The sequence below is a fragment of the Pinus tabuliformis genome, chromosome 1_2 (assembly GCF_031772625.1).
Source record: "Pinus tabuliformis cultivar Carrire ecotype Pingquan chromosome 1_2, CPIR1, whole genome shotgun sequence".
NCBI lineage: Eukaryota > Viridiplantae > Streptophyta > Pinopsida > Pinales > Pinaceae > Pinus > Pinus tabuliformis.
The window spans coordinates 360,693,025-360,704,482 of NC_142298.1; positions in this window are offsets into that span (position 1 = coordinate 360,693,025).

Genomic DNA, 11,458 nt, shown 5'->3' on the forward strand with positions numbered 1-11,458 from the left:
CACCAATACTTATGTTCGTGGACTACGCCTAACCACTTACTCCTACTTAGTTTGTGTTTCGCAACCAAGTATTATTAATGTTTCCTTTATACCAATGAACACCCATACACATTCATTAACATCAGAAATTATAAACGAGAACACAATTGCACAGTATAAAGGGAGGGGCAACTCCCTGAACAATGAGTCTTCCCGATAATATATTATACAATCTTTTACAAGTTACAAGCTTTACAAGTATACTTGGAAACCCCAAGTTTCATACTTAGCCAAATTTACAATCTTCGGCAAACTCAGTTGCCCAGCTCGTCGGCGCCTCCACTCTGTCGCCGCACGACTCACTAACCCTTCGTTCACCTCGTCGCACAATCGTGTTGTTTGCCCAACTTGGGCGCGCCTCCAAGTCGCCACACACGGGCGCCTCCACTGGAGACACAACTCCGTTCACAATCTCAACACTTCACCAAGTCACCATGCACACTTGCATGACGGGCGGGCACTCACCCAAGCCACCCAAGAACCCGTGCCAAGTCGTCGCACAAATAGGGCGCCCACCAACGTTTCACCGTCGAGCGCTCCTTCGCACAATCCGGGTGCCACACACTCGTGCACGCCCTTCTCCAACGGATGGGCAGCCCTACCCGTACCCTTCACCCAAGACCAAGACGTGAGTTCACTTCCGTGCGGCTTCGCCCAAGAATGGGTGCATCACCAAATTTGTGCCCTCCTATCTTCTTGCGCCACCTTCTAGTTCTGCGCACTCTTCTTTGTTGAGCGAAGTTCGAATGTGTTCAAATGAGCTCTCATGCGTGCTAACTTATATGAGTGGCAGGGCGAAGTCTTGGCCGCCCAGCCGACTTGCCCACACCCTCAATTCCATCGCAAATCCTTCTAACATGTGTCGGCCTTGCTACCATTGTAGGTCAGCCCCGTGGGTGTTTAACCAAGCTCCCACGCATATATAAACATCGCTCTCCCCTCCTACACGTTGCATTATAACATAACACCGCTGCGTTGATGGTCTGAGCTCGCACTTCATTTTTTCATCATCGCACTTCAAGTCGGGAGCGCGCCTAAGGACTGCAGGTCCTTACATCCTCCTCCACCTGAAGTCGTTGTCGTCCTCGACAACATACCATCTTGGTAGCCATCCACCAAGATCATCAGCAACTGTATCATCCATGATGTCAACTCCTCCACATACTGCAAACGTCCCTGCAACATATGTAGAACCACTGTCTCCATCATGTCTCGTCCCGGCAACCATCTGTCACCAAGATCACCATACTGAGGTATACACCCCATCGATATGTCATACATCGGAAATCATCTCAATCCATGACCATCGACCATCCTATCACAATCCCCACATGTTTCTCCCCATCATGGAAGGCTGGTACCTCCATCTCAAGCTACATGCTTCCTGCAACCCCTCGTGTCGACCTCATCATGTGTCATCCTTGTGTGAACTACTGCCATGATACTCCAACAAATGCTAACACATCTCTGTACACTTCGCGACCCCATGTTTGAACTAGTTGGGTAGCTAATCAAACCGTCACGCCCAAACCATGAGAGTGAACATCCTCATGCCATCATCAGTTGTTTCTCAGAACATCCTATCACATCATCAACTTGATCAAGAATCCATCTCCATACAAGTGTAAGCCATGCTCAGGTCCATGAAGTAGTCCTCATCTCATCTGCAACATGTTGTCCATGATGTCTGGTACCAATGTGCCGCGTGAAATCAGTCACATCTACCCCCACATCATCATCCATATGTGTATCTCCTCAATATGAAGAGACCTTCTCATCAAACTTCGACTCTCGATGTGCCACATCCAGGTCCATGAAGCAACCTCCATCATATCTGCAATGTGCCATCCCTCAAGCATGCCATAGAAACAAGTATATACCTGTCTCATCTGTCCATGTGCTGCCCATGATCATAGATCAATCAGCTCCCATGTGTTAAAGGTGGTTAAGTCTCAGCTCAACCCATGCCCAAGTGTTGCCACCAAGGCATCATCATCGTTATAACTCCATCACTTCAAAGTGCCTCATATCGATCCTCCACATCAAGTCACTCTTTCAAGCCATTCCCATACATGTACTTGAAAGTATGCACCCCATCCTGCATCATACAGGTTGAAGCGGATGAAAGAAGAGAATCCCTGGATTTGAAAGGAACTTGAAGTCTTGGAAAGGAATGTTGAAGACAAACTTCTTCAACTTGGTTGGACAATGGAGCAAGATGAAGTTGCACATTGTGCTGACAAGGAAGAGGAAGCTGTGATGTTTGAAGATGTTGCAAATATGACAACAATGGAGGATGAACTTGAGATTGATCAAGTTGGACCAGGATTGTGCAGTTTGCAGACGTGGATGGATGAGGATACTCATATGGAGGAGCCTCATGATGATGATGTAAGTATTGTTGATGCTTGTGTTTCACTTGAGCATTTGGTAGATGGACCGTATGCAGGAAAGGGCAAAGACAGTTTGTCGATGCTAGGGAGGATCTTACCATGGATGTATATGATGAGACCTTGTATGGAGAAGCAAGGATTGTTGATTGTTGCAGGACTTGTTGGGGTTGTTTGTGACCTTATGGTAAAAGGTGCAAAGGCCCGTGACAAGGGAGGAACATGATGATCAATGCGGAGGAATGGGTCATGCTTTAGCCATATGGAAGATTGGCTAAGTGCCTGGCATGACTCGTGGACAAGGGCACACACTAGAGGTACGATGATACTTGGGTGGACTTCTCATGGCTGAGACCAAGAGCAAGTCTTGGTGGAACCTTTAGTGGGGGAGCCATGATGGAAGGGACTCGTGATGATGATGATATGGTTGGGTGACCGAGTTCACTAGACTGAAGATTGCAGACTTGGATGAGGATGACCGATTGTTGTGATGAGTCTACTTGGTTGGACTACATGGGCAACTTAGTCATGGACATTAGGTTGGAGACATGGAGCAGGGCAGCCTTATGCAGGCACATTGTGCAGGAGCACTTGTAGAGGTGTCACTTATGGACATCCAATGAGGAGTTCCAAGGCAGGGATGTTGTGCAGGTGGATTTTCTGGTGTGACATGGAGATGTTTCACTTATGAGCTGATGGAGAGGTTGTACGCTCTTGTACAACAAGGCCATGGACTTGGATGGAGTTGTGAGCAGACTATGGAGTATTCCTACTACATGGAGAGTTGAGGCATCTTGCAGAGACCTTTGGGTCGTGACTCATATGCTTGCTAAGATGTTGGTTGGAGATGAGTCATGGAGCTCATGATGACATGAGATTGTTGTGACTTTTAGGGACTTCATATATGGTGGACTTGGAGGATCTGATGCATTGAGGAGATGAGGTCAGAGACTTTGATGCAGGATGGGGTGCATACTTTCAAGTACATGTATGGGAATGGCTTGGAAGAGTGACTTGATGTGGAGGATCGATATGAGACACTTTGGAGTGATGGAGTTACAACGATGATGATGCCTTGGTGGCAACACTTGGGCATGGGTTGAGCTGAGACTCAACCCCTTTTGACACATGAGGGATGATTGATATATGATCATAGGAAGCACATGGATAGATGAGACAGGTATATACTTGTTTCTATGGAAGACTTGAGGGATGGCACATTGAAGATATGATGGAGGTTGCTTCATGGACCCAGATGTGGCACATTGAGAGTCAGAGATTGATGAGATGGTCTCTTCATATTGAGGAGGTACACATATGGATGATGATGTTGGGGTAGATGTGTCTGATTTCATGCAGCACATTAGTACCAAACATCATGGACAGCATGTTGTGGATGAGATGGAGGCTACTTCATGAACCTGAGCATGGCTTACACTTGTATGGAGATGGATTCTTGATCGAGTTAAGGATGTGACGGGATGTTCTGAGAAATGACTGATGATGGCATGAGGATGTGCATTCTTATGGTTTGAGCGTGACAGTTGGATTAGCTACCCAACTAGTTCGAATCATGAGTGGATCCAGTGTACAGAGATGTGTTAGCATTGTGTTGGAGTATCATGGTAGCAGTTCACATGAGGATGATACATGATGAGGTCGACACGATATGTTGTAGGAAGCATGTAGCTTGAGATGGGGGGACCAACCTTCCACGATGGGGAGCAACATGTGGAGATTGTGACAGGGTGGTTGATGATCATGGATTGAGATGATTTCTGATGTATGACATACCGATGGGGTGTATACCTGGTATGGTGATCTTGGTGATAGATGGTTGTCGGGATGAGATATTGTCGAGGACGACAATGACTTATAGTGGGGGAGGATGTCAGGACCTACGGTCCGTGCGACGGGCAGGGCAACTCCACCGTGCGAAGTGCGTGCAAAATAGGAAACAATGAGCGACCGGTTAGAAGTGAGACAGTGGTTGGTGTGCGAGCTCTAACATGTGTGAAGACATTGTGGAGATATGTTATGCATAGAGGTTGGGTGAGCTAGTTATACACGTGGGAGCATGGTGTTAACACATATGGAGGCCGACCAACAAGCGTTGTGAAGCTGACATGATACTTGCGATGAGGCAAGGGTGCGTAAGGCGTGGAGGATGAGTTGGTCGGGTCAGCCAACTCGCCTTGCCACCCATATATACAAGTGAGGCGTTGAAGCTCATTGGACATCACTCATTCACTCAACATATTCGCTCTATGAGGTAGAGGCGCAGGTCTAGTGCGCAAATCTAAGGAGGAGGCACAGGTTTAGTAATGCGCCCATTCTTGGGCAGGGCTGCACGGTGACAGCGCGGTTGTGGGTGAAGGTGCGGGCAGGAGCGCCCGGTGGTTGGGTGAGGGCGTGCACGGGTGTGTGGCGCCCGATTTGTGCGAAGGTGCCCGACGGTGAAACGGAGGAGCGCCCGGTTTGTGCAACGACTTGGCACGGGTTCTTGGGTGACTCGGGTGAGCACCCGCCCGTCGTGCAAGTGTGCACAGTAACTTGGTGAAGTGTTGAGATTGTGAACGGAGGTGTGTCTCGGTTGGAGGCACCCGTGTGTGGAAAGTTGGAGGCACACCCAAGTTGGGCAAACAACACGATCGTGTGACAAGGTGAATGAAGGGTTGGTGAGTTGTGCGGCGACCGTGCGTGCAAAATATAAAATGATGAGCAACCAGTTTACAAGTATACTTGGAAGCCCCAAGTTTCATACTTGGCCAAATTTAAAATCCAAGGCAAAACTCGGTTGCCTAGCTCGTCGGCACCTCCGCACGATCGTTGCACGACTCACCAACGCTTCGTTCGCCTTGTCACACGATCGTGTTGTTTGCCCAAACTGGGCGCGCCTCCATGTCACCACACACAGGTGCCTCCAACCGAGACACACCTTCGTTCACAACCTCAACACTTCACCAAGTCACCGTGCACACTTGCACGATGGGCGGGCGCTCACCCGAGCCACCCAAGAACCCGTGCCAAGTCGTCGCACAAACCGGGCGCTCCTCTGTTTCACCGTCGGGCACCTTCGCACAAATCGGGCGCCACTCACCCGTGCACGCCTCAACCGTTCGTCGGGCGCCACACACCTGTGCACGCCCTCACCCAACCACCGGGCGCTCCTGCCCGCACCTTCACCCACAACTGCGCTATCACCGTGCAGTCCTGCCCAAGAATGGGCGCATTACTAAACCTGCGCCTCCTCCTTAGATCTGCGCACTAGACCTGCGCCTCTACCTCGTAGAGCGAAGATGTTGAGCGAATGAGTTGCTGCCAAATGAGTTCCAATGCTCTACAATATATATGCGTTGTAGGGGGAGGTCGTAGCTTGCCCAGCCGACCTCTCCCATGCCCTTGCTCCATCGCAAAAGCCCCTATCTTCAAGTCGGCCCCTCATCCAACGTTGGTCGGCCTCCATATGTGTTATCCCATGCTCCATGCGTATAAACACTCGCTCGCACTCCACATATGCGCATAACACCATCGCATACTCAAGAGAGATCTCGCACTTCGTTTAATCGCAGCTACCCGCGCGCCCAGAACTGCGGGTCGTTACATCCTCCTCCACTCGAAATCGTTGTCTTCCTCGACAACATACCATCCTGGTAGCCATCCACCAAGATCATCATCAATGTCTGCCTCATCCTCAGTCCATGATGTCAACTCCTCCACATACTGCAAACATCTCTGCAACATATGTAGAATTCCCATCTCCACCATGTGTCGTCCTTCTGTAGGCTGCCTGTCAAGATGCTCCACCTGATACGAACACATCTCTACACATTGGTACCCCTCATGACTCGAACTAGTCAGGTGATGAGTCCAACCATACGCCCAAATCATAAGAATGCACATCCTTATGCCCCCATCAGTTTTTCCCTGACTTCTGCTACATCTCAGACTCATCAAGAATCTATCCAATTCCCATGCTCAGGTCCATGGAATCTCCATCCCATCTGCAACATGTTCAAGCCATGGCCTTGTTGCACAAGAGTGTACAACCTCTCCACCAGCTCATATGTCTCCATGTCACAACAACATCTGCACAACATCCTTTGCTTCGGCATTCCCCATAGAATGTCTATGTATGACACCTCTACCCATGCTCCTGCATAATGTCCCTGCATAACTATCATGCTCCATATCTCCAACATGATGTCCATGACTCTAGTTGTCCATGATGTCCAACCCATGTAGACTCCATCCCAACATCTGGCCATCTGCATCCAAGTCTGCAATCTGTCATAAAGAAGCCTCCTCCTAAGGCCCCTTGCTAAGTTGGTGTAGCCCCTCCCAAACAAGGTCCCTACACCAACCCATCTCCAAGGTTATCTATAGAGAAAGGAGGGCCGGGAAGTTTCCTCCCTGACTCTCATCCACTCATGTATCAGATTGATGTTGTGCCCTCAAGTATCTGTGCACAGCCTCAATCTCTTCACATGTACACCCAAGCTCACCTAGCTTGTCCTTTGTCAACTGAAAGTCATATATGCCCATAGCATACCTGCAAAAGTCCAACTATACTAGCCGGATCTCTACCTCCATACTCTTCTCCAACCACTACCTCTGAAGTAGTACTCAGACTCCCTTCTTTCGCAACTCCATTGTGAAGATCATCAGTAGAAGATGTCTCTATCAAGTGCTCCAAGGTTCATGAGATTGCCCTCTCACTTACCTCATTGTTCCTCGCTCTTGCAATGAAGTCAATCAGCTTCCCTTCCTTCGTTGTTTGAGTCATACTCCCAAGTCCTCTTTGCTCCACACCCTCATGATTCACATTTAGATCTTTGGGATACAAAGTCATAGAATTCATCCTTGGTCTATACCCCAAGCAACTCCTTCTATTCATCAGAACCATCATGGTTCTTCCTTCAACTATGATCAAGAGAATGTCTCGGTCCACCATTGGTATGGCTTGTGCAAGCCTCATGAAATCTTGCCCCAGCACCATAGAATGATCATCCATGTCCACGATCCTCAAGTCCAACTTTCCAAACCATGATCCCACTCTCACCTGAGTGTTCTCCATTACACCAACAACAACTTTCATGGTAGAGTTCACTGCTTTGAAAGCACTCCATTCCCTCTCCATCTTTGCTTTCTTCCCAAAAGACTTTGCTACTTTCCTGCTTAAGAAGCTATGAGTAGCCCCCGTATCCACCAAAGCTGCAAATATCTTGCCCTTCACGGTCACCTGCACAAAACTCAGCTTCAAGGCATCACCTCCTTCTGTTCGCTTTATCTTGTGTCTCACATCAGCAACCTTCTTCAAGAATTCGGCCTCAGAAGTGTCAATTGGCTTGTGCTCCAACTTGACATTCCTCCTAAGGTATTTCACTTCCTTGCTTGGCTCTTCTAAGCAACTCGATCCTGGTCTAGCTTGACTTCCTTCAAGCTTGTCCTCCATCGCATTCTGCTCAAGTGCACCAACCAAGTGTCCATTGACTACTTCCATAGAACTAAGCTTCCGAACATCCTCTGGATTGTCTCGGTAGTGAGTTCCCAGCCTGTCAATGTAGTCGAGCTCTTCCTGCTCAATTACAACAATATTCTTACCAAGAAGCTTCTTCTTTATCTCTTCCTCAACTTGCTTGATTTTGGCTTCCACCATGGCACTTTTCTTCCTTAACTGGGCTCTTTCATCCAAGAGCTCTTGAAGACCAAGACCACTTTGTCGGATCTCCTCATCAAGTTCCTTGAGTTCAACATCTGTCGTACTTCCGCATTGGCTTTTGAGTTCTTCAAGTTCCCTCCTTAGTTCTGAACAACTTTCCCGAATCCTCATGTTCTCAGCCTTCATCGAAACCCAGTTAGAACTCCATCGACCCATCTGTTCCAACACTTTGTACCGGAAGACTTCACCTACATCATGGCTAGATTCACTTGCTATAGGTTCATCCACCATCCTTGCCTTTCAGTCTTCTCCAGGTTCCCTGCAAACATGAACCAGCTCTTGTTCCACTTGTATGTGAAATCAACTTCCTTCACCTGCAAGTACCTGTCACGAGCAACCCTGCTCAATCACCAATTGTCAAGCTTCTTCAACCCTGAATCAGCTTCAATCACTAGCTCCAACCGAGCTCTAATAACAACTGTCATCAACCCCACCCTAGAATATCAAAAGTATCTCTCTATTTTAACTATCTCAAAGAAGAAAATTAATATAGCAAAGATTAGAACGAATTCTCATGAGCTCCATAGTGAAACAGGTCGTTGGGCAGTTCCTAAAATGCCATGGATGGAAAGGATCTGCCATATATGTGATAATAGTAACATCGAGGATGAAAACCACTTCCTCTTAGAGTGCCCCACATACAACCACATTAGATCTCAGTTTCACAATCTTTGTTACAATACTGACCTTCCTACCCTTTTACAATGTCAAAATTATAGTGAGCTCGAGAGGCTTCTCTCCAAGCTTTTTGAGCATAGGAATAAAATCTTAAATCAAAATAAATAATTTGTTTCTTTAGGTCCGATAGACCAATGTTTGGTCTTAGCAGACGTTAACCACCACCACCATCATCATAATGTATCGCTCATTTTTTATTATAACCATATATGATATATGCATAATTGACATCGAGATATTTTATTTAACATGTGCATTGAAATATTTTATTTATGACCACTAATTTTTTTCATTATTATTAATATTTTTAGAATTCCCATATTAATTTTATATTAAGAATTAGAATGAATTACATGTTTCCTTTCTCTTACTCTTATTAGGAAATAATTGAATTTTGTTACTTTCAACTACCATTATATATATATATATATATATATATATATATATATATATATATATATCAACCACATAGTCTGACCCTTCATGGAACTTGGAGATCGGTGATCGCTACGTCCACATAATATTTGTACCTCATGACCTATCAATAGCAAAGGTGCTTTAACAACAAGGACTTGACCAATTGAGCTAACCCATGGGCTTACATATATTTCATATTGGGTTGTAATATAATAACAAATTGGGTGAGAACATTGAGAGTGAGATATTTAATGTTTTATAGTGCTTTTAATTCAAAACTAACCAAACATGTATATTCATTTTATTTTTATTTTTAATATAGAAAATAATTAATGTTGTTTTAAAATGAACACATGTCAACCTGAAATTAAACATGAAAGGAACTAGATATTTCCCTTATACTGGATTGTAGAATACACCTATAGACACAAAAATTCATAAAAAATAGCTAACTTATAACTTTATTTTAAATTATTATTAATTATAATAAGAAATAATATATGTGTTAAGCATATATACATACCCCACTTTGCCACAAATATTTTAACCACTTTACCATGTAAATTCCTAGCCTATAAATAGGCTTTGTTACGATACCATGGGTCAATACCATGGCTTATCAATGTCATATGCCCACACAATTCATTTCATATATTTTTTAAAATTAGAATGAGAAAAGGATTCTTAACCACTTTACCATGGAGATTATTAACCTATAAATAGTATTTGTTACAATACCATGGGTCAATACCCCAATTTATCAATACCACATACCCAAAAAAACATGATCCATTTAATATTTGTTTTAGCTGGAATGAGAATTTATTGGAAAGAACAATGACCACTATTACACCAAATACAACTATTTCACAAATTCCACAAATTGTTCACCAAACCACTTGAGATAAGATCCTTTGAATTCTTTTTAAAGGAGGAAATTAGGGTGGGCTTTCATTAACTTATGTGTGCAAGGGGTCTCAAAAAGATTTATTATGATTTGTCTCTTTGGGTGTAACCACATGTTTGAAATGACATAACTACTTTCGAAATACATATTAACTTTGATTTGTGAATACTACTAAGAATAATTTATAATATTCCACAGAGGTTAAATCACTTAGAATTAATGCTTACAAGAGTGTTACAAGTTTTTAATTTTTGCGAGTTTCTAGGTTAACTCTTTTTAGTTAATCAGATCCACTTATATTAGATCTATTCAGTGATCTATTCCTATATATGTAACTATGGTTTGATCAATAAAATATAGTGAGGTTTGTGTTTGGTGTGTATCTAAGTTTTCTCTCTCATTTTTTTAGGTTGGTTTCAGAGTTAGGCTTTAGGTGTATCTCCCTTCTCGGAGGGTCCAAGAATATGTAGGACAGTGAGAGAATTTTTTTGTAGAATAGCATAAAAGTGTGTTTTTTACTGTGTGTTTTGTTTTCCCATTACATAATCCTATGTTGTGTGAAAATTCGTATTAGATTTTCTGAATTTTGTGTGTGGATTAATCTGCATGAGGATAGTTCAAGCTATGTGACATGAGAGTTGTGTCACTGTTGACATTGCGGTATGCAACAGACAATTTTCCATAGAGGCATATTTTATTGCATGCTTCGACGGGAGGGTTTTTCAAGTCACTATGGATGGGGTTCATTTTATGAAGCCATGAGTTCTGACATTCGTCTTGTTACCTTGCCAAAACAATTGGATCAATGCCTTAATTACCGATTGGTTTGTAACACCTCCTCCCACATTTACTGACTTTCATTGGTTTGCCCCAGGTAAACATGAGATGAGGGTCACTATGATAAGTCTCAGCATCCTATATGACCTTAAGGAAATGGATTCAACAACTTAAGACCTCACTGACCTCTCTCAGGTGCCGCAGGACCTCTAAGAGTAGCCTAACCCCTCCAGGTGTCCAACCCCTGAGATAACTCTCTTTTTCGCTGATCTAGAGCCCCAACCACTCCCTTTCCAAGACATGAAAATGATTGTATCCCTCCATCCACACTGATAATCCTGTCTTCATGTGACTATGGACTTTTCTAGTCAATTCTACGCTAGCGACCTCGAATTTTGAGACATGTTTTCAGGGCCAGGACTCAGGCCTTTGCCCAAAACTCAGTGCAACTTCCAGATATGACAAATGGCATAGAAACAAATCTTATGAACTAAAAATTGAACCAGGACTTAACCTGACCCCTCCCAA